Below are 25,968 nucleotides of genomic sequence, written 5' to 3'. Positions count from 1 at the left end.
TCCCTTCACAGTGTCACGAGGGATCCATCCTTAGCACATGACTTCTGCCTTGGAGTTGACCCACAATATAAGATGGGTCCTGGAGCCCCAGCTATCACAGATGAATTTCAGGCAGCAAGGAAGAAAAGGGAAAAAGATAAATGGGTCCATGCCCTTCTCTTTTAAGGAGCTTCTTCAGAGGGCCCACACAACACTTCTGCTACAAGGTATACATATGTGCAGAAAGAGTAAACCTAGCAGGTCTGAGAATACCATGCTTAGAAAGGCCTGCTTGAAAGGTTGGTCCTTGGTTGGCATCTGGAAATTTGGATTTCAGGAAGGGTCACTCCACTCCCTCTGATTAGAGTGGTTCATTTTGCCTAAATTGTTTCTGCAAACCATATGATTGACATGGAACACTTGCTTTACTTTTGCAGAATGAATTTTGGTATATCCAAGGCAGATGGTGCCTATGTGACAAGACCCCAGTAAAAGTGGAATCTCTAGTAAGCTTCCCTGATAGAACATTTCATAAGTGTTGTCATAATTTAATGCTGGGGGAATTAAGTGCCTCCTTTGTGACAACATGGGGAGGGGATTCTTGGAAGCTTGTTCCTGTTTTCCTTCAAACATCTTTCCCTTTTGTTACTCTTGCTTTGTATCCTTTCTCTGTAATATGTCATAGTCATGAGTATGACTATATCATGAGTCCTGTAAGTCTTTTGTGAGTCATCAAACCTAGATGTGGTCTAGGGGACCACCCCCAAAAAACATGAAAATTCAGTAGATGACTGTGTTACTACTTCTCAAGTTATAAAACACATTTTAAGGTCTAGCACAGATGTGGTACTTTTGGGCACTAATGTTAATAGTTTTATTGGCCTTCTCTTTTCATCAGAGTGACTGCAAAGTTTTGGGTCTGAATGACTGAAAGGATGAAGTTGTCATTAACTGAAATGGGAAAGATGGTGAGAGCTGGTTTGGAGGGGAGATCAAGAGTTCATATCTTAATCAATTTTGGATGTGTTACATTGGAGATGGAGGGTAGATGGTGGTACCAGAAGACTGGGACTAGGGGAGAGGCCTTAACTACAAATCCTAAATTAGGAGTTATCGTCATGTAAATGGTATTTAAAGTACTTGAGGGGACGACCAAGGAAATGAGTGTAGATGGAAAGGACCAAACTTTAAGGCACTCCGTCATTCAGGGGTCAGGGAGATGAGTAGGAACCACCAAAAACCAGGAAGGACTGGACAGTGAGGAAGCAGCTAAACAGATCTCTTTCCCGTCACCTTGTGGAAAACTTGGAGAACATCTTTTACATTTTTTCCTATTTTTCTGTAGCCTATATGGAATGTTATACTCCTTAAACATTTCAGTTATGATAAAAAATGAAGCCAAATCTTTACATATCAATCATATTTGAATATATTTAGCACAGTGTTTGATATTTGCAATGTTGATTCATTTAGCAGCCTATATTCTAAAACTTGGTTGGTTTTCTGATAAACCAATTCATAACTCACATCATGTATCCTTCTGTTTTTATTTTTATATTATTTTTCTCCAATATTACTAGCTCTCTTGAATGAATATATCTTTATAAATTTACTTTTTCCCATTTATCAAATTTTATTCTTGTCCTGTGTAATACTGCTAATTGCTAATTCAATAACAATTTAAAATGTGACAGTAGAGAAGTATCATTTGATACTTTCCTCTAACTTCAGCCATCCATATTCAAAGTATAATCCTATGCTTATAAAAATGAATGGGAAAATATTTAGATATATTAATATAAATTTATAAAAAATTATAGAATTTAAGTAAAAATCCCTCTGTGTATATTCCAGAATGAAAGCAGATGAGTAGACTCAGCTTTCATTTGAGGAAATAAATATTTATTAAAAGATCAGCACCTCAATTAACTGAAACTCATTATACTGTGGATGCCTTGTAGAGTGGATTTTTCTGTAATTTATGTTTCATTGTCAGCAGAATTATACTGCTAGGAATCCATTCAAGCAACAGTGATTTTGTTAATCGCTACTATATCCTAGGATCAGTGCTTTGGACTGGAGACACCAAGATCAAGAACAGTCCTTGCTGTAATGGCTTATAGTTTATTAAAAGGCAAAAAAGTTATGTCTTAGGTCTGGTTCTTTAGAAGTAGAACTTGAGAATTCATGTCTAAGTCATTTGTCAGGGAAATGCTCTTAGGAGAAACTGCTAATGGAGTAAGAAAGCAGAACAGGAAACGGAAGAAGCCAGGCAAGAGTGATTTTAGGAGATTAGCTTCCACCTTATTCTGCAAAGGAGCTCTGGAGTATAAATTATGCTTCAGAATCTGTGCCAAGGGTGGCAAGGGAGCTGGGCTTTCATATCCACTAAAAAGCTGCTGGGTAGAGAGGAAACTCTCAAGCATTTCCCAGACTCTGCCTCTGAGAGCGAAGTGGCTCCACAGCCCCAAGACCTTTTTCCAAGAGAAAGAGGGCGTCCTAGGGAGGTACACATGAGAAGCACAAAGGGACTCTGAGAGAATCAGGTGGAATAAATAGATAATTTATATAGCATGTGATGAGTACTCTCGCAGAGGGAATTGCAAGGTGCTGTGGCAACAAAGAGGACAGGGTGAGATAGAGCTTTATGAGAGAGGGAAGGCTTTCTCATATACTTCTGGAGGATCAGAGGGAGTTAACTAGCTAGTAAGTGAAGGAAAAAAGGAGAACTTTCAGGTCAGAAGGAGCCCAGTGTACAAAGGCAGAGTCACATGGTCATGGAAGAACTGGAGCTGTAAAATGGGGAGAAAAAAATTTCCTACCTTTCAAGCCTGTCATGGTATTCAAATCAGCCAATAAGATAAAAAAGCTTTTTGTGAACTTTTAAAGAAGTAAAATCCTGTTACTGGTTGTTTGGAGTACTTGATTAATAAATATCTTGGTTATGCTACAAAAGAAAACCCTTCAAGAAGGCAACCTACAGTAACCCCCAACATTTTGTATTTATAAGCATTTGCACCAAGATGTACCCTCTACTGTCACCTTTGGTTTGAAATAATGCTAGCAGGCCCTATTGTAGTTCTCCATATACATGTAGGAAGCCTGACGTTCTTAAAGATAAGCACAAAATTTATTTAGATTCTTTCACTGCTTATTCTCACAAGAGATGAATAAAGTCTTCAAAGTTTAAGTTCAAAAGAAAAGCCACAGCCAAAACAAAGATGAGAAAACCTGAAGTCTTCTCTGCTTTAAGGCATATGTCATGTTCAGAAATACCCAGGTCCTCACCTCACGATTTTCCCTTTTTTCCAATGCATTTACCATGATGATTCCCTCTCCTTCCCCATTCTGTTTTCTGGCTGGTGAGAAGACCCCTGGTTGATGTTCAGACTCTCTTTTCTTTATTGCTTCCCTGAACTTCTTATTTGCACTGCATACTCTAAGAAATTCTTCCTTATCACACTGTGGGCATATTAACAGATAGTAACTCTAACTTGTAGAAATCTTTTAAAGCTGTAAATTATATTCATAGTAGTAGTAGTCATATTAGTAATAGTAGTAGTAGTTGTCTCCAATATTGGGGGCATACTAGAAAAATATGTTTCATGCATAGAGTATAGAAGTTTTCAGGTTAAAAATTTGTTGCTTTGCCAATTTTTTTAATAAAACTATATTTAGAAGCAAGTGTGACATTTTGCTATAATTTATGGTAGACTGATACAGTTTATTAAAAATTGGAACCTGTGTGATCTGAAGTCCTGTGCCACTCAGAATTCTATTTTTTGTATTAAGTAACTCAAAGAAAACATATTTTCTCTGTAATTTTCCCTGATATTAGTGCAGGATAAGAGGATAACCTTTATTTTTAAAACTGTAAAGAGCACTGTTTACTCATTATCATGCCTTTATGCTTTTTCAGGCTGTCACTCCAAAAGCAACAAGAGCTGTGACTGGCTTTGTGTAGCTCCCAAAGGCTCTGGTGGCAAATCACCCCAATAATTATAGCAGATCAGATGATGTTTATCTTTCTTTTTCTCTGGCTTTCTTTTACAGATAAGGGATCTTCTTTTAGAATATGAACAAGGCTGGGACAAAGCTCAGATTTGTCTCCACAGATTGACCTGAGTATATAAAGCCTAACTCCTTGGCAACTGATAGAAAGTATCTTTAATTCACAAATCCTCATTAACTAGACATTAATTAAAGGGGAGAACCTAGAAGTCTGAGCATTCTCAAGGGCTGAGTACTTATTGAGTTTGTAACATCTATGCAATATACTCTTTTGGATTCAGCTAGGTCCATCTGTGGTCTGCACTTGAGGTTTTTAACATTTTCTTAAGTTATCTCAGTCAACACTGATTTTATTTGACTACATAAAAGCAATGATGTTTCCGAAATATCATTATTTACAGAAAGAGAAGTAGAAAATTTTCTGTTGGGAGTTGGGTCACTCTAAGCTAAGTGTTATGATCTGCAACCTAGGAGTGTCTCTGAGTTGTTTTTTTAGATTATATAGTTACAATAAAAAAAAAGTATCTCCTAAAGTCTAGTATCTTTCTTTTTTTGTTCGTGTTATTTTTTATGGAAATTGTTGTTTAATATTGTAACAGGATTTAAACACAATCATATTTGATAATGCAGCATATCTGAATATTGGATATATTTTATTCCCACTGTGGGACTAGCAGTTGTCCCAAATATCCCCTCTTCTCTTTTTCCTGGGAGGGAGGAGCTGTTTATGGTAAAGAGTAGGTTTCCCAGCCTTTCTTGTAGCTAGGGGTGGAACTGTAACTGTATGAGCTGAACCAGTGTCCCAAGGCAGCATCCTAGAGCCTTCTGTAAAAGGTAACTAGTGGGCGCTTTTTGTCTTGTCTTCTTTCCTTCTGCTAAGAGTGGGATGCGAAAACTAGATTTGTAGCTGCTATTGTGGGCCTTGAGCTCAAGCAGCACATGGTAGGGAAGGCACCTCCAAAGAGCCTGAGTCCCTGAGCAGTGCCATTAAATTCGCACTGGTCTGCCTTACTCCAGATTTTTTTTTTTTTTTGACATGAGAGAATCTAACTTTGATATGGTATAAATCACTGTTAATATGTCTATCTTACAGCTGAGTCTAATCCTCACCATTATATCCGCCAGCACCTCAAGTTTCAACTCAAGTCCTATATTTTCATTCAACAGATACATGTAAATTATCCACTGAACTAATTGCTAGGTTCCAGAGTTGAATTATCCATAAAGTCTTCCTATGGTACTTCTTGTCTATTTTATTGTTTCCCTATGACATTCTTCATACATATGCCAGGCTAGCCCAGGGTAGTCTCCAGAAAAAATTAAAAATGAAGATGGATTGGTTCTACTTGTACTGATTAACAAACAGTAGTTTAGGGTAGAGACCAGCAACCTACATTAAATTAAAATGAATTAAATAATTACTTTATTTATTTATTTATTCATTCATTCCTTAATATAGAAGGTATTCATTCCTTAATATAGAAGGTATTCATTCCTTAATATAGAAGGTATTGATGCTTAGGGTTTATATTTTCCTCTTTGTACTCCTTTCACTGTATGCATAGATTATATATGAAATGGTTTTCTATTCATTGACTTTTAGATAGTTAGCAATTGTCCTTTTTTCTCTTTGAACCATGTATTTTTCATCTTTTGATTATTTATTTATAACTATATTGAATTAAAGTCCAGAGATAGCCTGTACCATCTCTGCTTTTTTAGTTAATTGAGGGTTTAAGGGTGGTTGTTGTTGTTTTTTTGCTTCTAACTACATGATCATTTTTGTAAATGTTTAAATGGACATAAGAAAAAAATAAGAAATAAGAAAAAATAAGAAAAAAATCCAGTATTCTATGGATGGAAGATTTTCTGTATTTTTGTTAGTCATAGACGTTAGTTATATTTTTTGATTCCTCCTTGTCTAACTTTCTAACTTAATAGAAAAAAAACTATTATCTAGAACTGCCTAGTTCTCAGAGATGTATTGGAATTTCCCACTGCAACTGCTGCATGTTTCTCAAATTCTGTTCCTAATTTTTTTTTGTTTTATAATTTTAGCTGCTCCGTATTCATACAGAGCAGTGGATAAGGGAGCAGGACCAGGGATTGCATACCAATTCATAACAATATACTTTTGCTGTCAGTTGTAACTTTTAACATTACATAAAGTAATGACATTCTTTCCCTCTTGGTGTTGTAAATGGTAAATTTCTTCTCAATAATTGAATTGTATTTTCACTTCTGATCATTTACATATTCCTGTTATCACTCTGTCCATGCCTCTTTTCCAATCTTAGCTTACAATCTTATTGATACCTTGTTTTAATATACATGCTATACTATATATATGTGTGTATATATATATAATATGTAATAAGTTATATATATTTGATAAACAGCATATAAACTTGTTACTTTTAAATGTGGTTACTGTACCCATATACTATATAATATATAAATTCTATAACATAAATTCTATATCTTTATAACTATATGTTATATTATTATATAACTATATATATGTATATATATTTGGTAAACAGCATATAAACTTGTTGTTACTTTTAAATCCAGTCTAACAGACTCTTGAAATGGGCAAATTCAGTCTATTCCCATTTAGTCTATGACTGATACAACTGTTTCCATCTTACTCCATATAATTTTATTTATTTAAAATTATATATTTCTCTTTTCCCTTTGCTCTATTTTTGCTAATTTTATCAAATTTCTATTCTTTCCACTCTTTACGCTTTATCTCATTTTCCCTCCCATTACTGGAATTATACATTTTTCTATTATTTTAAGCGGACTTTTATACTATTGTTATTTGTAAATAAAATACCTACTGTTTCTCCCATAGAGACATACTCTTCACCCTTCCAAGGCGCCAAAGTTGAAGATTTTAGATAACTTACTTCTCTCCTTCCCTTTCCTTTACTGAGCCATTAAGAGTTTTACCTCCTCTTTGTGTCCTACACCTCCTCCAAACTCCTAGGGTTTGCAATGATATTACAAATCACCTTATTCTATGTCCTTTCAGTTTTCATAACTTTATTTAGTGATTAAATTCTGTTTTACCCAGGTGAACCATACTTACCCTTAAATGCAAGTATATTAATATTCACTGCTCACCACCACCTGGTTTTCTAGATCTTCTCCAAATCCAAGGCCTTAGATCTAGTTTATTTGTTGGGTAGTTGGAATATTATGCCAAGTATTTTTTTTAATATTTATTTATTTATTTGGTTGCGTGGGGTCTTAGTTGCAGCAGGTGGGCTCCTGAGTTGTAGCACGTGGGCTCCTTAGTTGTGGCAGGTGGGCTCCTTAGTTGAGGCTCCAGGGTTCCTTAGTTGCAGCTTGCCATCTCCTTAGTTTTGGCTCCTTAGTTGTGGCATGTGAACTCTTAGTTGCAGCATGCACGTGGGATCTACTTCCCTGACCAGGGATTGAACCCAGGCCCCCTGCATTGGGAGTGTGGAGTCTTATCCACTGCGCCACCAGGAAAGTCCCCTATCTCAAGTATTTTTGTCAGGTAGGGTTATGTTATTTGAACCCTGAGGTTACTGAAGTTTTGTATATCACTTTATATATTTTTTTCAAACTAAGATGAATCAGATCTTGGCTGTTGGGTATTGGGATATAGGCCCTCCTCCCACCTTTTTCAGTAAATGCAGATGCTGTTCTACTGTTTTCAAACTTCCAGTGTTGGAGATGAGAATCCTGAAGACAAGCTGTCCTTCCATACCACCCCAGGCTTATCAATTAGAATAAAGTTTGGCTGTTAGTCATAGAATACCCCCCCCCCCAAAATTATGACATAAGATAGAATTTTATTTTTCTCCCGTAAAGAAGCCCAGAAGCTATAAACAGTTCAGGTTAGGGAGGTACAACTCCGTGTCAGAGATTTAGATTCTTCTGTTTTATTGCTTCTCTGTGCTTGACTTTCATTCCATATCAGCTCATGGTCCAAGACAAGAGCCAGAAGAAATATGCTGAAATGACTGAAATATGGAATGCTGCTTCCCTATAAGGACATTTCTACTTGAAACACACTTGCAAGAACATAGCTGAATGGATAGCAGGGAAATGTCTTTGTTTTGGGCAGGCTTGTGCCTGATGAATAATGTGGGATTCAGTTACTGTGGAAGAAGGAGAGAGTCAACATCAGGGAATGAGCAGGTTCTGACATGTTGTAGCAGTTTGTTCCTTCTGCCTGGAAGCCTAATACAGTTTTCTTTGTAGACTTTGAGGTCACAGCTTCTATCAGAGTATGTCTGGGGTTTCTTTTCTCATCAGTTAGACATATAATTTGATAAGCTCCCTCAGTGAGTAAACTTACGTCTTTCCAAAGCTCAGGAATATTTCCTTTCAGTATTTATTATTTATTTATTTATTTTTAACTTTTATTTTATTTTTTTAATTTATTTTTATACCTCAACAGCCAAAGTAGTCTTGATATTTCAGCTCATCTTTTTTTTTTTCTTTTTTTTTAGTATATATTTTTTAAAAGTAGAGAACAAAAACCCTTTCCATAAGTGATAATTTTTGCTTCTTTCTATTCTTTTCTAGTTCTTCTATTTCTTATGTTTCACTACTGAATTGTATTTTTTCTTTTAAATTTATTTATAATAAATACAATATTTGCTCATAGTAAAATAAACTGTAAATAAGAATTTTAAATAAGAAATTTTTAAAAAGAATGTTTTCACTATTCTTTTGCCAGTCCCACTCATAGAGTTAATCAATGTTAAATTTTGTGTGTATTCCATGTATTCCATGTATAAACATATTAACATATAAGAATACACACATGTACACAAACATATACTCTTTTTACACAGATGAGAATATTCTCTTTGGTTTCTTTTTTTTAACTGAATAATACATTTTGTATTTTAATTCTTTCAATGACTGCATTCAATTCAACTTTAGAGTCAATCAATTTATCACCATTAACCTATCATTTGACATTGTATTGTTTCCAGTGTTATACTATTATACATACATTCTTCTGCATTCTTGTGCAAATGTTAGTTATATTAACTAGATAATTGCTAAGTCGAAGTCTGAATGTGTTGCCATTTTTTGACATAATTTACCAGGTTCTCCTCCAAAAAGGAAGGCTCTACCAGTCTACCCTTCCAATCCCAACTATGAAAGCTCAACAATATAAGATATTATCAGTGTTGGTGGCTATTTGATACATGAAATTTGATTTCTCATGCTTTATTTATAGTTTAAAAAGAAAGAAGTTGAACATCTTTTTATTTATATAATGCCAATTTGTAGTTCTATTTTTTCCCCTCGATTTTCTGTTCTTATACCTTAGCTTATTCATCATTCAGTGTACTATATTATAAATATATACATTATGGAAACTAACCCTGAATTCTGACATTGTTAATAGTAAATTGTCTTATATAATTTTAAAAAATGAGTGACATATTACTCAAGATTTTCTTATAATATTTTTTAGTGTTTGTATTAAAAGCCTTGCTCACTTGAATATTGTAGCAGATTACTCCATGTTTTATTATAGAACTGTTATGATTTCAATTTTCTATATTTAAATCTCTATTGTATCTGGAATTTATTTTGATATGAAGGGTGGGTTAGAAAGTCAGCTTTTGATAGCCTCATCCACCAGAGGGCAGACAGCAGAAGCAAGAAGAACTACAATCCTGCAGCCTGTGGAACAAAAACCACATTCACAGAAAGATAGACAAGATGAAAAGGCACAGAGCTATATACCAGATGAAGGAACAAGATGAAACCCCAGAAAAACAACTAAATGAAGTGGAGATACAAAACCTTCCAGAAAAAGAATTCAGAATAATGATACTGAAGATGATCCAGGACCTTGGAAAAAAGATGGAGGCAAAGATCGAGAAGATGGAAGAAATGTTTAATAAAGTTCTAGAAGAATTAAAGAACAAACAAACAGAGGTGAACAACACAATAACTGAAATGAAAACTACACTAGAAGGAATCAATAGCAGAATAACTGAGGCAGAAGAACGGTAAGTGACCTGGAAGACAGAATGGTGGAATTCACTGCTGCAGAACAGAATAAAGAAAAAAGAATGAATAGAAATGAAGACAGCCTACAAGACCTCTGGGACAACATTAAACACAACAACATTCGCATTATAGGGGTCCCAGAGGAAAACAGAGAGAGAAAGGACCTGAGAAAATATGTGAAGAGATTATAGTCGAATATTTCCCTAACATGGGAAAGGAAAGAGCCACCCAAGTCCAGGAAGTGCAGCGAGTCCCAGGCAGGATAAACCCAAGGAGAAACACACCGAGACACATAGTAATCAAATTGGCAAAAATTAAAGACAAAGAAAGATTATTGAAAGCAGCAAGGGAAAAATGACAAATAACATACAAGGGAACTCCCATAAGGTTAATAGCTGATTTCTCAGCAGAAACTCTACAAGCCAGAAGGAAGTGGCATGATATACTTAAAGTGATGAAAGGGAAGAACCTACAACCAAGATTACTCTACCCGGCAAGGATCTCATTCAGATTCGATGGAGAAATCAAAAGCTTTACAGACAAGCAAAAGCTAAGAGAATTCAGCACAACCAAACCAGCCCCTCAACAAATGCTAAAGGAACTTCTCTAAGTGGGAAACCCAACAGAAGAAAAGGACCTAAAAAAACCCAAAACAATTAAGAAAATGGTCATTGGAACATACGTATCGATAATTACCTTAAACGTGAATGGATTAAATGCTCCAACCAAAAGACACAGGCTTGCTGAATGGGTACAAAAACAAGACCCATATATATGCTGTCTACAAGAGACCCACTTCAGACCTAGGGACACATTCAGACTGAAAGTGGGGAGATGGAAAAAGATATTCCATGCAAATGGAAATCAAAAGAAAGCTGGAGTAGCAATACTGATATCAGGTAGAATAGACTTTAAAATAATGTTACAAGAGACAAAGAAGGACACTACATAATGATCAAGGGATCAATCCAAGAAGAAGATATAACAATTATAAATATATATGCACCCAACATAGAGCACCTCAATACATAAGGCAACTGCTAACAGCTGTAAAAGAGGAAATCGACAGTAACACAGTAATAGTGGGGGACTTTAACACCTTGCTTACACCAATGGACAGATCATCCAGACAGAAAATTAATAAGGAAACACAAGCTTTAAATGACAAAGCAGAGGAGATAGATTTAATTGATATTTATGACATTCCATCCAAAAACAGCACATTACACTTTCTTCTCAAGTGTGCATGGAACATTCTCCAGGATAGATCACATCTTGGGTCACAAATCAAGCCTCAGTGAATGCAAGAAAATTGAAATCATATCAAGCATCTTTACAGACCACAATGCTATGAGGTTAGAAATGAATTACAGGGGAAAAAACCGTAAAAAACACAAACACATGGAGGCTAAACAATACGTTACTAAATAACCAAGAGATTACTGAAGAAATCAAAGAGGAAATCAAAGAGGGAATCAAAAAATACCAAGAGACAAATGATAATGAAAACATGGCGATCCAAAACCTGAGGGATTCAGCAAAAGCAGTTCTAATAGGGAAATTTATAGCTATACAAGCCTACCTCTAGAAACAAGAAAAATCTCAAATAAACTACCTAACCTTACACCTAAAGGAACTAGAGACTGAAGAACAAAGCCCAAAGTGAGCAGAAGGAAAGAAATCATAAAGATCAGAGCAGAAATAAATGAAATAGAAACAGAAAACAATAGCAAAGATCAATAAGACTAAAAGCTGGTTCTTGGAGAAGATAAACAAAATTGATAAACCATTAACCAGACTCATCAAGAAAAAGAGGGAGCGGACTCAAATCAATAAAATTAGAAATGAAAAAGGAGAAGTTACAACAGTCACTGCAGAAATACAAAGCATCCTAAGAGACTACTACAAGCAACTCTGTGCCAATAAAATGGACAACCTGGAAGAAATGGATAAATTCTTAGAAAGGTATAAACTTCCAAGACTAAACCAGGAAGAAATAGAAAATATGAACAGACCAATCACAAGTAATGAAATTGAAACTGTGATTAAAAATCTTCTAACAAACAAAAGTCCAGGACCAGATGGCTTCACAGTTGAATTCTATCAAACATTTAGAGAAGAGCTAACACCCATCCTTCTCAAACTCTTCCAAAATATAGCAGAGGGAGGAACACTCCCCAACTCATTCTATGAGGCCACCATCACCCTGATACCAAAACCAGACAAAGATACTACAAGAAAAGAAAATTACAGACCAATATCACTGATAAATATAGATACAAAAATCCTCAACAAAATACTAGCAAACAGAATCCAACAACACATTAAAAGGATCATACACCAGTATCAAGTGGGATTTACCCAGGGATGCAAGGATTCTTCAATATACGCAAATCAATCAATGTGATACACCATATTAACAAACTGAAGAATAAAAACCATATGATCATCTCAATAGATGCAGAAAAAGCTTTCAACAAAATTCAACACCCATTTATGATAAAAACTCTCCAGAAAGTGGGCGTAGAGGCAACCTACCTCAACATACTAAAGGCCATATACAACAAACCCACAGCAAACATCATTCTCAATGGTGAAAAACTGAAAACATTTCCTCTAAGATCAGGAACAAGACAAGGGTGTCCACTCATGTCACTCTTAGTTCAACATAGTTTTCGAAGTCCTAGCCACATCAGTCAGAGAAGAAAAAGAAATAAAAAGAATCCAAATTGGAAAAGAAGAAGTAAAACTGTCACTGTTTCCAGATTACATGATACTATACATAGAGAATCCTAAAGATGCCACCAGAAAACTACTAGAGCCAATCAATGAATTTGGTAAAGTTGTGGGATACAAAACTAATGCACAGAAATCACTTGCATTCCTATACACTAATGATGAAAAATGTGAAAGAGAAATTAAGGAAACACTCCCATTTACCATTGCAACAAAAAGAATAAAATACTTAGGAATAAACATACCTAGGGAGACAAAAGACCTGTATGCAGAAAACTGTAAGACACTGTTGAAAGAAATTAAAGATGATACCAACAGAGGGAGAGATATACCATGTTCTTGGATTGGAAGCACAATATTGTGAAAATGACTATACTGCCCAAAGCAATCTACAGATTCAATGCAATCCCTATCATTCTACCAATGGCATTTTTTACAGAACTAGAACAAAAAATCTTAAAATCTGTATGTAGACACAAAAGACCCTGAATAGCCAAAGCAGTCTTGAGGGAGAAAAACGGAGCTGGAGGAATCAGACTCCCTGACTTCAGACTTTACTGCAAAGCTACAGTAATCAAGACAATATGGTACTGGCACAAAAACAGAAATATAGATCAATGGAACAGGATAGAAAGCCCAGAGATAAACCCACACACCTATGGTCAACTGATCTATGACAAAGGAGGCAAGGATATACAATGGAGAAAAGACAGCCTCTTCAATAAGTGGTGCTGGGAAAACTGGACAGCTACATGTAAAAGAATGAAATTAGAACACTCCCTAACACTGTACACAAAATAAACTCAAAATGAATTAAAGACCTAAGTGTAAGGCCAGACACTATAAATCTCTTGGAGGAAAACATAAGCAGAATACTTTTTGACGTAAATCACAGCAAGATCTTTTTTGACCCACCTCCTAGAGTAATGAAGATAAAAACAAAAATAAACAGATGGGACCCAATGGAACTTAAAAGCTTTTGCACAGCAAAGGAAACCATAAACAAGACGAAAAGACAACCCTCAGAATGGGAGAAAATACTTGCTAACAAATCAGCAGACAAAGGATTAATCTCCAAAATGTATAAGCAGCTCATGCAGCTCAATATTAAAAAAAAACCCGCAATTAAAAAATGGGCAGAAGACCTAAATAGACATTTCTCCAAAGAAGACATACAGATGGCCAAGAAGCACATGAAAAGCTGCTCAACATCACTAATCATTAGAGAAATGCAAATCAAAACTACAATGAGGTATCACTTCACACCAGTTAGAATGGGCATCATCAGACAACCTACAAGCAACAAATGCTGGAGAGGGTGTGTCGAAAAGGGAACCCTCTTGCACTGTTGGTGGGAATGTAAATTGATACAGCCACTATGGAGAACAGTATGGAGATTCCTTAAGAAACTAAAAATAGAATTACCATATGACCCAGCAATCCCACTACTGGGCATATACCCAGAGAAAACCGTAATTCAAAAAGACACATGCACCCCAATGTTCATTGCAGCACTATTTACAATAGCCAGGTCATGGAAGAAACCTAAATGCCCATTGACAGACGAATGGATAAAGAAGATGTGGTACATATAAACAATGGAATATTACTCAGCCATGAAAAGGAGCGAAATTGGGTCATTTATAGAGATGTGAATGAATCTAGAGACTCATGCAGAGTGAAGTAAGTCAGAAAGAGAAAAACAAATACTGCATATTATTGCGTATATGTGGATCCTAGAAAAATGGTACATATGAACCGGTTTGCAGGGCAGAAATTGAGACACAGATGTAGAGAACAAACGTATGGACACCAAGGGGGGAAAGCAGTGGGGGGGGGTGGTGTGATAAATTGGGAGATTGCGATTGATGTGTATAAAATGGATGACTAATAAGAACCTGCTGTATAAAAAAATAAATAAAATTCAAAAAAAAGTCAGTTTTTTTTTTTTAAATTATGGATATATAGTCAGTTGCCCTAACACCACTTACTGAACAATTTTCCTTTCCCCTTTTCATTCATTTAAAATACCTCCTATATGAAATCCTAAATTATATATATAGTATATATATATCTTTTTGTACTCTTAACACTGTTCCCCTGTGTGGTGCGTAGATCTCTATGGGGACCGTGTGGTCTTTACAGGGAATTTATGAAGTAAAATGTTGTTTCTCACTGTGCTGCATTTGCAAAGATGGTGTAAAGTAGTGGAAAATAAAACAGGAGGTACCTTAGCACAAAACAAAGCTGAGGCATCAAATTGTATCAGCAGTCTTTGTATTCTTCACTAATTCACTTCCATGTACTCACAGCAAAAAAAAAAAAAAAAAAAAATCGATGTCACTAAGAATATTTTTGATAAATCAGTAAAAATCAATACTAATTTTTAACATCTTGAAAATTGATTACTCTATTTTTAATATTCTAAGTGAAAAAATGGAAAATTCCTATAAAACATTTCTGATGCTTATGAAAGAACAGTGGTTGTCTCAAGGTAAAGGACTTGTATGGTTGAGTTTTGTGGTGTATTAGCCACTTTTTTTTATAACATCTTTATTGGAGTATAATTGCTTTACAATGTTGTGTTGCTGCTGTATAACAAAGTGAATCAGTTATATGTATACATATATCACCATATCCCCTCCCTCTTGAACCTCCCTCCCACCCTCCCTATCCCACCCCTCTAGGTGGTCACAAAGCACAGAGCTTTTCTCCCTGTGCTATGAAGCTGCTTCCCACTAGCTATCTATTTTACATTTGGTAGTGTATATATGTCAGTGCTACTCTCTCACTTCATCCCATCTTACCCTTCCCCCTCCCATGTCCTCAAGTCCATTCTCTAGGTCTGTGTCTTTATTCCTGTCCTGCCCGTAGGTTCATCAGAACCAGGTTTTTTTTTTTTTAGATTCCATATATATGTGTTAGCGTATGGTATTTGTTTTTCTGTTTCTGACTTACTTCACTCTGTTTGACAGACACTAGGTCCATCCACCTCACTACAAATAACTCAATTTCGTTCCTTTTATGGCTGAGTAATATTCCATTGTATATATGTGCCACATCTTCTTTATCCATTCATCTGTCGATGGAGACGTAGGTGGCTTCCATATCCTGGCTATTGTAAATAGTGCTGCAATGAATATTGTGGTACATGACTCTTTTTGAATTATGGTTTTCTCAGGGAATATGCCCATTAGTGGGATTGCTGGATCATATGGTAGTTCTATTTTTAGATTCTTAAGGAACCTCCATACTGTTCTCCATAGTGGCTGTATCAATTTACATTCCCACCAACAGTGCAAGAGGGTTCCCTTTTCGACACACCCTCTCCAGCATTTGTTGTTTGTAGATTTTTTGATGATGGCCATTCTGACTGGTGTGAAGTGATACCAAATTGCGGTTTTGATTTGCATATCTATAATAATTAGTGACGTTGAGCATCTTTTCATATGCCTCTTGGCCATCTCTATGTCTTCTTTGGAGAAATGTCTACTTAGGTCTTGTTCCAATTTTTTTTTTAACACCTTTTTTAGAGTATAATTGCTTTACAATGGTGTGTTAGTTTCTGCTCTGTAATAAAGTGAATCAGCTATATGTGTACATATATCCCCATATCTCCTCCCTCTTGTGTCTCCCTCCAATCCTCCCTATCCCACTCCTCTAGGTGGTCAAAAAACACCAAGCTGATCTCCCTGTGCTATGTGGATGTTCCCACTAGCAATCTAGTTTACATTTGGTAGTATATATAATAAGTCCATGCCACTCTCGCACATCGTCCCAGCCTATCCTTCCCCCCTCCCTGTGTCCTCAAGTCCATTCTCTAGGTCTGGGTCTTTATTCCTGTCCTGCCCCTAGGTTCATCAGAACCATTTTTTTTTTTTAGATTCCATATATGTGTGTTAGCATATGGTATTTGTTTTTCTCTTTCTGACTTCACTCTGTATGACAGACCCTAGGTCCATCCACCTCACTACCAATAACTCAATTGCATTTCTTTTTATGGCTCAGTAATATTCCATTGTATATATATGGCACATCTTCTTTAACCATTCATCTGTCGATGGTCACTTAGGTTGATTCCATGTCCTGACTATTGTAAATAGAGCTGCAGTGAACATTGTGATACATGACTCTTTTTGAATTATGGTTTTCTCAGGGTATATGCCCAGTAGTGGGATTGCTGGGTCATATGGTAGATCTATTTTTAGTTTTGAGGAACCTCCATACTCTTCTCCATAGTGGCTGTATCAAGTTACATTCCCACCAACAGTGCAAGAAGGTTCCATTTTCTCCACACCCTCCCCAGCATTTATTGTTTGGAGATTTTTTAATAATGGCCATTTTGACTGGTGTGAGGTGATACCTCATTGTAGTTTTGATTTGCATTTCTCTATGGTCAGTGATGTTGAGCATCCTTTCATGCGTTTGTTGGCAATCTGTATATCTTCTTTGGAGAAATGTCTATTTAGGTCTTCTGCCCATTTTTGGATTGGGTTGTTTGTTTTTTTGATATTGACCTGCATGAACTGCTTGTAAATTTTGGAGATTAATCCTTTGTCAGTTGCTTCACTTGCAAATATTTTCTCCCATTCTGAGGGTTGTCCTTTCGTCTTGTTTATGGTTTCCTTTGCTTTGCAAAAGTTTTTAAGTTATATTTGGTCCCATTTGTTTATTTTTGTTTTTATTTCAATCTCTCTAGTACGGGGTCAAAAAGGATCTTGCTGTGATTTATGTCATAGAGTGTTCTGCCTGTGTGTTCCTTTAAGAGTTTTATAGTGTCCAATCTTACATTTAGGTCTTTAATCCATTTTGAGTTTATTTTTGTTTATGGTGTTAGAAACTGTTCTACTTTCATTCTTTTACATGTAGCTGTCCAGTTTTCCCAGCACCACTTATTGAAGAGGCTGTCTTCTCTCCATTGTATATTCTTGCCTCCTTTATCAAAGATAAGGTGACCATATGTGCATGGGTTTATCTTTGGCCTTTGTATCCTGTACCATTGACCTATATGTCTGTTTTTGTGCCAGTACCATGCTGTCTTGATTACTGTCGTTTTGTAGTGTACTCTGAAGTCAGGGAGCCTGATTCCTCCAGCTCCATTTTTCTTTCTCAAGATTGCTTTGGCTATTCGAGGTCTTTTGAGTTTCCATACAAATTGTGAAATTTTTCTTTCTAGTTCTGTGAAAAATGCCATTGGTAGTTTGATAGGGATTGCACTGAATCTGTAGATTACTTTGCATAGTATAGTCATTTTCACAATGTTGATTCTTCCAATCCAAGAACATGGTATATCTCTCCATCTGTTTGTATCATCTTTAATTTCTTTCATCAGTGTCTTATAGTTTTCTGCATACAGGTCTTTTGTCTCCTTAGGTAGGTTTATTCCTATGTAATTTTATTCTTTTTGTTTCAATGGTAAATGAAAATGTTTCCTTAATTTCTCTTTTAGATTTTTCATTGTTAGTGTTTAGGAATGCAAGATATTTCTGTGCATTAATTTTGTATCCTGCTACTTTACCAAATTCATTGATTAGCTCTAGTAGTTTTCTGGTTGCATCTTTAGGATTCTTCATATATAGTATCATGTCATCTGCAAACAGTGACAATTTAACTTCTTCTTTTCCAATTTGGATTCCTTTTATTTCTTTTTCTTCTCTGATTGACATGGCCGAAACGTCCAAAACTATGTTGAATAATAGTGTTGAGAATGGGCAACCATGTCATGTTCCTGATCTTAGAGGAAATGTTTTCAGTTTTTCACCATTGAGAATGATGTTGGCTGTGGGCTTGTCATATATGGCCTTTATTATGTTGAGGTAGGTTCCCTCTATGCCTACTTTCTGGAGAATTTTTATCATAAATGGGTGTTTAATTTTGTAGAAAGATTTTTCTGCAGCTGTTGAGATGATCGTATGGCTTTTATCCTTCAGTTTGTTAATATGGTGTATCACAATTATAGATTTGCATATATTGAAGAATCCTTGCAGTCGTGGGAAAAACCCCACTTGATCATGGTGTATGATCCTTTTAATGTGCTGTTGGATTCTGTTTGCTAGTATTTTGTTGAGGATTTTTGTACTGTGTTGATCAGTGATATGTCCTGTAGTTATCTTTTTTTGTGACAGCTTTGTCTGGTTTTTGTATCAGGGTGGTAGTGGCCTCATAGAATGAGTTTGGGAGTTTTCCTCCCTCTGCTATATTTTAGAAGTGTTTGAGAAGGATAGGTGTTAGCACTTCTTTAAATGTCTGTTAGAATTCACCTGTGAAGCCATCTGGCCCTGGGCTTTTGTGTGTTGGAAGATTTTTAATCACAGTTTCAAGTTCAGTGCTTGTGATTGTTCTGTTCATATTTTCTGTTGCTTTCTGGCTCAGTCTTGGAAGGTTGTACTCTTCTAAGAATTTGTCCATTTCCTCCAGGTTGTCCATTTTACTGGCATATAGTTGCTTATTGTAATCTCTCATGATCCTTTGTATTTCTTCAGTGTCAGTTGTTACTTCCACTTTTTCATTTCTCGTTCCGTTAGTTTGAGCCTTCTCCCTTTTTTTCTTGTTAAGTCTGGCAAATGGTTTATCAATTTTTTTATCTTATCAAAGAACCAGCTTTTAGTTTTGTTAATCTTTGCTGTTGTTTTCTTCATTTTTTTTTTTCATTTATTTCTGACCTGATCTTTATGATTTCTTTCCTTCTGCTCACTATGGGTTTTTTTGTTCTTCTTTGTCTAATTGCTTTATGTGTAGGATTAGGTTGTTTATTTGAGGTTTTTCTTGTTTCTTGAGGTAACCTTGCATTGGTATAAATTTCCCTTTTAGAACTGCTTTTGCTGCATCCCATATTTTGGATTGTTGTGTTTTCATTGTCATTTGTTTCTAGGTATTTTTTGATTTCCTCTTTGATTTCTTCATTGATCTCTTGCTTCTTTAGTAACGTATTGTTTAGCCTCCATGTGTTTGTATTTTATACAGTTTTTTTTCCGGTAATTGATATCAAGTCTCATAGCGTTGTGGTCAGAAAAGATACTTGATGAAACTTCAATTTTCTTAGATTTACCGAGGCTTGATTAGTGACCCAATTTCTGATATATCCTGGAGAATACTTCATGAGCACTTGAGAAGAAAGTGTATTCTGTTGTTTTTGGATGGAACATCCTATAAATATCAATTAAGTCCATCTGGAGTAATGTCTCATTCGAAGTTTGTGTTTCCTTATTTATTTTCATTTTGGATGATCTGTCCAGTGGTAAAATTCGGGTGTTAAAGTCCCCTACTATTATTGTGTTACTTGCTTTTCCCTTTTATGGTTATTAGAATTTGCCTTGGGTATTGAGGTGCTCCTATGTTGGGTGCATAAATATTTATAATTGTTATATTTTCTTCTTGGATTGATCCCTTGATCATTATGTACTGTCCTTCTTTGTCTCTTGTAACAGTTTTATTTTAAAGTCTATTTTGTCTGATATGAGTATTGCTACTCCTGCTTTCTTTTGATTTCCATTTGTGTGGAATATTTTTTCTATCCCCTTACTTTCAGTCTGTATGTGTCCCGAAGTTTGAAGTGGGTCTCTAGTAGACAGCATATATATAGGTCTTGTTTTTGTATCCATTCAGCCAGTCTGTGTCTTTTGATTGGAGCATTTAATCCATTTACATTTAAGGTAATTATCGATAACTATGTTCCGCTTACCATTTTCTTAATTGTTTGGGTTTGTTTTTTTAGGTCTTTTTCTTCTCTTGTGTTTCCTGCCTAGAGAAGTTCCTTTAGCATTTACTGTAAAGCTGGTTTGGTTGTGCTGAATTCTCTTAGCTTTTGCTTGTCTGTAAGTCTTTTAATTTCTCTGTCAAATCTGAGTAGATCCTTGCTGGCCAGAGTAATCTTGATTGTAGGTTTTTCCCTTTCATCACTTTAAATATGTCCTGCCACTCTCTTCCAGCTTGCAGCGTTTCTCCTGAAAGATCAGCTGTTAACCTTATGGGGATTCCCTTGTATGTTATTTGTTGCTTTTCCCTTGCTGCTTTTAATATTTTTTGTTTTGTATTTAATTTTTGCTAGTTTGATTATTATGTGTCTTGACGTGTTTCTCTTTGGATTTATCCTGTATGGGACTCTCTGTGCCTCTTGGACTTGATTGACTATTTCCTTTCCCATGTTAGGGAAGTTTTTCACTATAATCTCTTCAAGTATTTTCTCAGACCCTTTCTTTTTCTGTTGTTTTTCTGGGACCCCTCTAATTCGAACGTTGGTGTGTTTAATGTCCCAGAGGTCTCAGACTGTCCTCAATTCTTTTCATTCTTTTTTTCTTTATTCCACTCTGTGTTAGTTATTTCCACTCTTTTATCTTCCAGATCAGTTATCCATTCTTCTACCTCAGTTATTCTGCTATTGACTCCTTCTAGAGAATTTTTAATGTCATGTATTGTGTTGTTCTTCATTGTTTGTTTGCTCTTCAGTTCTTCTAGGTCTCTGTTAAATGTTTCTTGTATTTTCTCCATTTTGTTTCCAAGATTTTGGATCACCTTAATATCATTACTGTGAATTATTTTTCAGTCAGACTGCCTATTTCCTTTTCATTTGTTTTGTCTGGTTGGTTTTTACCTTTCTCCTTCATCTGCTGCATATTTCTCTGTCTTCTCATTTTGTTTAACTTACTGTGCTTGGGGTCTCGTTTTCACAGCCTGCAGTTTTGTAGTTTCCATTGTTTTTGGTCTCTGCCCTCAGTGGGTGAGGTTGGTGTGACTTTTGTAGCCTTATTGATGGAGGAGACTGACACCTGTGTTTTCGTGGGTGGGGCTTGATCTTGTCCTTCTGGTGGGCAGGGCCACGTCCGGTGGTGTGTTTTGGCATGTCTGTGAACTTAGTATGAGATTAGGCCACCTCTCTGCTAATGGGTGGGGTTGTGTTCCTGTCTTGCTAGTTGTTTGGCCTGGGGTGTCCACTACTGGAGTTTGCTGGCCACTGGGTGGAATTAATTCTTAGTGTTGATACGGAGATCTCTGGGAGAGCTCTTGCTAATTGATATTACGTGGGGCCAGGAAATCTCTTGTGGTCCAGTGACCTGGACTTGGCTCTCCCACCTCAGAGGCTCAGGCCTGACATCTGGCCAGAGCACCAAGACCCTGCCAGCCTCATGGCTTAGAAGAAAAGGAAGAAAAAAAAGGAAAAAAAAACAAAATAATGAACAGTCAGAGCCATAGGACAAATTGTAAAAGTAAAAATAAACAGGGAAAATCACACAAAGAAACATACACTCATAAAAGGAAAACAAACAAACAAAACGAACAGTCAGAACCCTAGGACAAATAGTAAAAGTAAACCTAAACAGACAAAATCATACAAAGAGACATACACATACACACTCACAAAAAGAGAAAAAAGGAAAACAATTTTTTTAATTAAAAAAATAAAAAATAAAAAGAAGAGAGCAACCAAACCAATAAGGAAATCCACCAATCATAACAAGCACTAAAAACTAAACTAAGATAAACGTGAAAAGCAGAAAAAAATCAGGTGTGGAAAGCGAACCCCAAGTCTACAGTTGCTCCCAAAGTCCACCGCCTCAATTTTGGGAATATTCGTTGTCTATTCAGGTATTCCACAAATGCAGGGTTCATCAAGTTGATTGTGGGGATTTAATCCACTGCTCCTGAGTTTGCATGGAGAAACTTCCCTTTCTCTTCTTTGTTCGCACAGCTCCTGGGGTTCAGCTTTGGTTTTCGCCCTGCCTCTGCATGTAGGCTGCCCTCAGGGTCTCTTCCCTGCCCAGACAGGAGGGGGTTAAAACAGTGACCAATTAGGGCTCTCTTGCTCACTCATGCCACGGATAGTGAGGGGTGTGGTAGTCATAATTGGAATGCAGGGTGAGCCTGTGGTGGCAGAGGCCAGCATGACATTGTAGCAGCCTGAGGTGCACCATGTGTTCTCCCAAGGAAGTTGTCTCTAGATCTCAGGACCCTGGCAGTGGTGTGCTGAACAGGCTCCTGAGGGGGTGTGGGTAGTGACCTATGCTTGCACACAGGATTCTTGGTGGCAGCAGTGGCACTGTTAGTGTTTCATGCCCATCTCTGGGGTCCAAGCTGACTGCTGCAGTTCGCGCCTAGCTCTGGAGCTCGCTTAGGCAGTGCTCTGCCTTCTGTGGGTACACGGAGCAGAAATCCCCTCTCCTCGCACATGCAGAAACAATGGTCTCTTGCCTCTCAGGCAGCTCCGGACTTTTTCCTGGACTCCCTCCTGGCTAGGTGTGGCTCACTAGCCCCCTTCAGGCTGTGTTCACACAGCCAATCCCAGTCCTCTCCCTGGAATCTGACCTCCGTAGTCCGAGCCTCAGCTCCCAGCCCCCACCTGCCCTGGTGGGTGAGCAGACAAGCCTCTCGGGCTGGTGAGTGTTGGTCGGCACCGATCCTCTGTGCAGGAATGTCTCCGCTTTGCCCTCTGCACCCCTGTTGCTGCACTGTCCTCCATGGCTCCGAAGCTTCCCCCCTCCGCCACACCCCGTCTCCACCAGTGAAGGGGCTTCCTAGTGTGTGGAAACCTTTCCTCCTTCACAGCTCCCTCCCAGTGGTGCAGGTCCCATCCCTATTCTTTTGTCTCTGTTTTTTCTTTTTTCTTTTGCCCTACCCAGGTACGTGGGGAGTTTCTTGCCTTTTGAGAAGTTTGAGGTCTTCTGCCAGCGTTCAGTAGGTGTTCTGTAGCAGTTGTTCCACATGTAGATGTATTTCTGATGTATTTGTGGGGAGGAAGGTGATCTCCACGTCTTACTTGTTCACTGTCTTGAAGGTCTCCGCCACTTTTTTTCATAGAATAATGTTTTTACTTAAGAGGATGATTGTTATGCAAATAATGGTTATTCAGACTTGGGTATTTGGCAAATATTTTCTCAAAAATGATTGAAGTGAATTTGCCGTCCCAAATAAAATACCTAGTTATATTTATTACTAATGATAAATTTTACATTTTCAAGAGAAAAATTAGAAGTTTGGAAGATCTGCTAACATAAGTATCACTGCTTCCCAACACTTAAAGACTCTTCTGTAAAGTTTGATGATATTAATATATGTGACTTGTATTATATAATGAAATATGTCAAGATCTGGAAGACCTGCATAACTCAGTGAATTCATATTTTCCAGATGACTAATGTATGATGCTACAAAATCATGTATGAGTAAACAATCCATTAAAAGTGCAAGATAGACCAATGGATTTTAGTGTCACAGAGTGCCAAAAGGGCATTTATATGGTTTTTGATTCTACTTTGCCATCAAATGTTAGGAAACTAACACCTGTGGGGTTTTAGTTTAGTATTAAGGAAGGCTATCCACAATTATCTGAAAAGGCTATTGAAACACTCCTGCCTTTATTACCAGATATCAGCGTGAGGCGAGATTTTCTTCACATATTTCAAACAAAACAATATGTTGCCACAGATTGCATGCAGAAGGTGATATAATTATCGAGACAGCTCTTTTCCACTAAAGCAGGTATTAAAGAGATTTGCAAAGCTATAAAGCAATTCCATTCATTTTACTCAATTATTTTTGTTTTGAAAAATATAATTTTGTGATTAAAAATGTTCCTTGTGTTGTCTTCAGTTTATTAATATGATTTAAAATGAGTTAATACATAATTTAACATTGTCTCAGTTTTAATTTGTACTACAATGATTATGAAAAGATATAATTCCAATAAACAAAAGCTATTTGGGGTCCTTAATAATTTTTAATAGTGTAAAGGTGTTCTAAGACCAAAAAGTTTGATAACTGCTAGTCTATATCATAATTTCTTCTCTCACGCTTTCTTTTCTCTTTCACACACACACACACTCACTCTTGTTCTTTCCCCCACCTCCAATTCCTGTACAATTCCCAATATTGTAACAGTATTCTATAACTAAATTATTGTATTTATATTATATTTTTAATACCTGAAACTGCTAGGCCATTTCCATAACTCTTTTTATCCTGAACTTTTTATGTTCTGAAATATTTATTTTTAAAAATCAATTTTGGTACTATATTGTGATACTCAAAGAAAACTTGGTATTTTAATTGGTAATTGGTACTTATTATATCTTAGGTTATATCTTAGAAATATCTATTATTTTAGAGAGAACATATCTCTATACAAGAACAAAATTATGTAATTTGCTTATTTATTTCAATTTTCTTTATTTGGTTACCTATAAATTTTGAAATTTAAATTAAAATAGAATCCTAGATTTCCCCATGGAAATAGTACTTATCAAACCAGTGCCCATGTTACCCTTCATCTTTTTATGAGCGTATTAATAATCAGCTTATAAACTGCTTGAAATCAGGAATCATTCCATTTATTTATTTATTTATTTATTTATTTATTTATGGCTGTGTTGGGTCTTCATTTCTGTGCGAGGGCTTTCTCTAGTTGTGGCAAGTGGGGGCCACTCTTCATCGCGGTGCGTGGGCCTCTCACTATCGCAGCCTCTCTTGTTGCGGAGCACAGGCTCCAGACGTGCAGGCTCAGTAGTTGTGGCTCACGGGCCTAGTTGCTCCGCAGCATGTGGGATCTTCCCAAACCAGGGCTTGAACCGTGTCCCCTGCATTGGCAGGCAGATTCTCAACCACTGTGCCACCAGGCAAGCCCATTCCATTTATTTTTGTGTATATTTTTTGCACAAAATGTTGGATAAACATTTGATATTTATTTTTATGAATTACCTAATTTTTATTAATCTCTAGGTAACATTTTCATTTCATTCACAATTAAGGGCAAGCACGAATATATTTATACTGATATTGTAATGATTTGGAGAACTTTTTAAAGATAATATCATTAGATCATAAATTTTAATTAACATTGTGTGAAAATAGCATAAATAATAGCAGTATTAAAAGATTTCAGTTTTGATGACCCACTCCTTAGTTGCATTTTTCTATGTTTCTTCATTTGTGTTTGACCAGAGGATTTCTATCAGCAGTTTTTCAACCTAAACATAATAATAAAATATATATATATATATATATATATGTATATTATACAGCACGGACAAGGAGAGAAATAAACTGAATCTTTTTTACATCCTGTTTTATATCACTTTACAGTACTATCATGTGACTTTTGTTCAGGTTTTATAAGCTAAAATACACAAAATTTGAGTTGAATGCCAGTCTTTATTTCTAGTAAAATCTAAGACTGTTGTGCACAGCTGTGTTTAAAAGAATGGTATTGTTTATAATGGAATGTTTTAGACA

General features: G+C 36.3%; 1 protein-coding gene across 1 annotated transcript in view; it reads left to right on the top strand.

Annotated features, from left to right (window-relative positions):
- The window catches only part of MDGA2 (MAM domain containing glycosylphosphatidylinositol anchor 2), an 822,473-nt gene that overhangs the window by 412,814 nt on the left and 383,691 nt on the right, over positions 1 to 25,968 (top strand). The gene's annotated exons all lie outside the window — the stretch shown is intronic.

This window comes from Balaenoptera ricei, chromosome 2 (genome assembly GCF_028023285.1).
Source record: "Balaenoptera ricei isolate mBalRic1 chromosome 2, mBalRic1.hap2, whole genome shotgun sequence".
NCBI lineage: Eukaryota > Metazoa > Chordata > Mammalia > Artiodactyla > Balaenopteridae > Balaenoptera > Balaenoptera ricei.
Note: the sequence above shows the minus strand (reverse complement) of the source record. Positions and strands in the feature narration are given on the sequence as shown.